Genomic DNA, 5185 nt, shown 5'->3' with positions numbered 1-5185 from the left:
ACGCCGGAATGTTGATTCATTTCCGTTTTGGTGAATTTCAGGCGCTCGATATGTCCATTTTTTTAGCAAAGGTCATGCCGAAATTTCCCGTGAATAAAGGCATGATTTGTGCTACATAGTTGGCATATCGAGTGCTGGCACATAGATTTCTTTTTATGTAATTTCTCATTTATTCATACTTTTAGAAATAAATGAGGCCACTTAATCATAGGAAACATGTCGAACAACGAAGAAACTGGGCCTTCTGACCAAGATGCAGACGAGATGGATTATGAGGGTGCACAAGAGTACCTCGACTATTTGACTGCTAAGCAAGGTTTGCAGGTCGGCCTCGATGATGGTACTGACGCCAACATCGACACCGACGGCGCCGGCACCGATGGCGGCACTGAGACCGGTGGGGAAGGTACCGACGGGGAAGGTACCAGCGGGGAAGGTACCGGCCCCGATGCCGCTACCGAAAAGAGGAAGCATAAGAAGCAGAGGATACGAAAACCTAACAAACTAGGGATTGGACAACTTGTGATCACAAAGATGGCACCTGGCAAGTTTGAGCCGTTAGAGCCGGAAGAACCTCGCAAGTGCTATGGGAACCAAGTAGGATGCATCCTACGGGAATGCGCGAGCATCAACGACGATGACTTAAGGAGTAAAGAACATTTGACGCAGTTGCTCCTAACGAAGTTGCACAAGAGATTCAAGTTCCTCGACCGGGATGATAACATAGAACAACCGTGTGATGATCCGAAGATGAAAAAGATTAACAATCACGCCATGGGCATGTTCAGCAATGATTTGGCGTCCTGGAAAGGGAGGGTGAAACGAGCTATTGAGGCTGATAAACCCCTGTCCAAGATTCTGGAGGAAAATCCGACACTTACGGAAGAGGAGTTCGAAAAGTTCAAGGACACTTGCGCTACCGAGGCAGCCAAGGCTAAGGCTACGAAATTCAAAAGCCTTCAGCTCCGGAACACGGGGAAGCATCGCCTCGGAAGCCGTGGCTACCTCGGTAAAAGGCCCATATGGGATAAGGAGGACGCGGAATGTGAAGCCGCGGGTCTCCCAGACCCCTTCGCGAAGTTCACCAACCCCTTGGAGCATGACTTCATCAAGGCCCGCTACAAGTGGGACAAGGAGAAAAAGGTTTTTTACACGGACAAGATCACGAGGAAATTGATTAGACTACTGGAGAAGCAACACCGGCTTGCAGCCGAAATCCCTACTTCTCCGATGAGGCCCAAGTGGGACACCCCACTCAACCGGGCCTTGAATGAACTTAAGGGATTCCCGTTGGACCAGCGGCCGCAATATGGTCGTGTGCACGGCGCTGGAGACGGCGCCACGTGGAAGGTGTTTTACAACGACGGCCCGGAGGCCAAGAAGCAGAAAAAGAAGTTTAGTCAGGCGGACATCGACGCAAAGGTGAAGCTTGCGGTCGAGAAAAAAGCTGCTGAGGATGCGAAAAAAGCAGCCGAGGACAAATATGAGTTGCTACAGCAGGCAGTCAATGCAGCTGTAACTGCCTGTAGAAATGATTTCGCTACTAACTTGGTTCCAGTTATCATCAACTGGGCGAAGGAAAATCCAGACAAGACGGTACATGATTTCCCGATGCCCAGTTTCGTCACGAGCAACTCCATGAACAACAACACCATCGCACCATCACTTGCTCAAGCAACCGGGCCTCCTCTTGCAGCCGCTCCCGCTCATAGCAGCCCGTCCTCAGTCTCAGGCGCGCTAGGTGGGCCTTCGTCTTTGGCTGAGCTCGACGCCGTCACGGTAATTACATGTCGCACCAACATATATATATATATATATATATATATATATATATATATATATATATATATATATATATATATAATATTCCATTTTTGTTGCCTTTCGGTTGTTTTACGCCACAGACATATGTGTTTGCAGGCGAAAGAAACCCCGTGCACCATACTCTACTTGATCAAAGGCCAGAAGGTGGACGTGGGAAAGGGGATGATGATGGACCCCTCTCAACACACATTCCACAACCAGCCGATCCACGCTGGGCACTTCAGGGTTAGCTTGACCAGTGTGAAATCGGGGCACGAGGATTTGCCTCCTCCAGTACAGCATGTGGGAGCGGACGACGAGACCCCGCCGTAGATTGGGTGCTGCTATGGCCGAAGAATCTTATTCGTTTGGAGCCGGCTGAGAGCACAACAATAACTACCACACATCAACAAGCATGTGCGGAGACCACCACCCCGCCTACGCAATTACCTGCTCCTGTAGTGCCGGGTGAGAGCGGCGGACGACATGATGAAGGGGGTGCAATAGTACTGGCTGATGTAATTTCTCCTGTAGAACAGAGAATGGATGATGAGACGGAGGTCAACCCTATGGATTACCTCAATACAAACGCGTATGACTGTGACATAGATATGATGAGTCAACCATATGATGAATCGGGCTATCAGCTTGCTAATGAGGATATGGATGATATGCCCGGGCAGGGTCGTACCATGGATTGCAAAAAGTCTCTCTTCATGAAATCCTCACAGGACACGCCTGAAGATGCTGCCTCAACACAGGCTCAACTAGCCGGGCGCGAGGGTCGTACAGTACTTAGCCCGGGAACACTTGGGTAGGGGTTAAGGAAGATTCTGGAAGGTGTGCCCAAGAAAAAGGAGAGGAAGTGATCGGGGAAGGTAACTGCCTCCAAACAAGCCAGAGCACACAGCAGCCAGACGATGCATTCTAAAGAGCGTGTACCCGTGAAAGGTGCGGTCATGTTCCATCTCACGGGCGAGCCGATGCTACCGCCGAAACCGCTGGAGGCACTATCAGGGGATCTCAGGAGACTGCACGACCATGTGCTGTAGACTGAGAAAAGCCTACTAGCCTCAAAGGATCCAGGATATCCGACATACGCGGCTCGTGTGCCTGAGGGGAAGTGCTATGTCGACGCACGGCCCGCGGAGGTGTTCTTCCTGCGGTTTGACCATATCTTTGAGATGTTTCTAACAAGGCGGCTTGATTTTACTATCGTCCGCCTTTTTGCGCTACATATGAGCTCCGTCATGAAGAGTGAAGAAGTCTCGCAAATCTGTGTGGCGGATCCGTACTACATGCACAAGTCTTTCTTGAGTCTCGGCGACTTTGAGCGTGAAACTTCTAGGGAGTACCTCCAAAACTTCATGGTACAGAATAAGGACCGGGAAATTGTCCTCGTGCCTTATCATCCAAAGTAAGTCAGTTCCGGACAACCCTTTCGTACATTTCAATCATTACTTCTCTCTCATATGGGGAATAATTGGAGGTGTCTTTCCCCGCAGCAACGGGCGCGCCGTCCTTATCGTTCTTTACCCGCAAGTCTCCCACGCCGTGTATTTTGACCCTTCCAGACACTACGAGAAAAAGGACTACACCCACATAATGAATATTCTAGATGATGCTCTCCAAGGCTTCAGCTTTAGAGGTGGCCACGTGCATATCAAGAAACAAAGGAACAAGAAGATGGGTTTCGCGCATAAAACTAACTTCTCCTGCATCCATGTCCCAAAACCAAGCAAGAAGGATGGATTCTACATCGTCCATCTCATGATTCAGTTCAACACGGGTCACCAAAAGCTTCACATTAACAGTAGAAATGATGATCATATCCACAAATGGAGAAGCGAATTATAAACTTAGAGATGACTTCTTTCGCATCCAAAGCGACATTGCGACGATCATCATGAAAGAAGTCGTCGATGAGAAGGGGATGTTCCACCACGGGCCTATATCGCGAACTGACGTCCGAACTCGCATAGGCATGCAACGTCTAGACCTCACGCCGTTCAAGAAGCTAGGGTTCGTCCTCGATGATATGGAAGGATGGAACTTCTAGTGATTTATGATGCCGATGATGATGATATGTGTCGGTTGAACTTGTATACTTTTTGTAGCGATGAAACTTTGTGATGTCCACGGTCCTTGCCGAACTTGCGTAATGCTACTTTGTTAGTTTGCGTACGATGACCTGCGTACCTCTAGTTAATTAATTTGCATACTGTATATGTTGCATATAGTTGCTAACCCTTTCTTTTTTGATGTTGCTCTAGTATATTTTGTTGCATATATATGATTGTACATCCTCTTCATGAACATGCATCTCTAATAAGTACCTAGTTTCTTGATGGCGAGATGGAAATGCTATGTCGTGTACAAAGGGAAGGTTCCGGGGGTGTACAACGAGTGGCATGAGTGTCAGGCGCAAGTGAATGGGTTCACGGGCGCCAGCCATAAAGGCTTCAAAAGCAGACAAGAAGGAGAAGCTAGTTACTTGAGGTTCACGCTAGCGCGAGAGAGGACTCGTAACCGCCACCTCATGTACTGCATAGTTCCGCTCTCACTCATAGTGATATCACTTCTTGCGTATACCTTTTTTTAGATGGATGACGTTGTTGTAGTTGCAAGTATTCGAGACTTGCATGTATTGCTATTTTCGAGATGATGACAAGATATCACTTTGTGTTGGATGATGATTATGATGAGACTATTTGTATGTACATTCTATGATTACATTTGTGGTCTCGCAGGCATTTGTATGTGTATCATGATGAAATTTCTATGTGCTAAAGATTCTTCTACAAAGCCGGTTCAAATACAAAACAAATATGCCAAAAAAAACTACTAAATTAGCAGTAGCGAGTGTATAAAAGTTAGCAGCAGCGCCTCAATAGCAATAGCGCGTCCAACCAAAGAGCGCTAGCGCTACTAGTGGTAGCGAGCTTCCTCTAACCGCGCTGCTGCTACACTTGTGTAGCAGTAGCGCGGGTGCTCACGCGCTACTGCTATGAGTTAGCTGTAGCGCCTTATTAGTAGCGCGGGTACCCGCGCTACTGATACATCTAAAACCCGCGCTGCTGCTAGCCTTTTCCCTAGTAGTGTATGAGCATCCAGGTTCTGCTATGGGTTATTGATCAGAGAGGTGTCTCGGTCATGTCTACATAGTTCTCGAACCCATAGGGTCCGCACGCTTAACGTTCGATGACGATTTTGTATTATACGAGTTATGTGATTTGGTGAAAAAAATCTTGTTCAAAGTCCCGGATGAGATCACGGACATGACGATGACTCTTGAAATGGTCGATAGGTAAAGATTGATATATAAGACGATAGTATTCGGACACCGGAAGTGTTCCGGAGGGTACGGGGTATGTATTGTGTC

The sequence above is a fragment of the Triticum aestivum genome, chromosome 2B, assembly GCF_018294505.1.
Source record: "Triticum aestivum cultivar Chinese Spring chromosome 2B, IWGSC CS RefSeq v2.1, whole genome shotgun sequence".
In the NCBI taxonomy this organism is placed as follows: Eukaryota; Viridiplantae; Streptophyta; class Magnoliopsida; order Poales; family Poaceae; genus Triticum; species Triticum aestivum.
Note: the sequence above shows the minus strand (reverse complement) of the source record.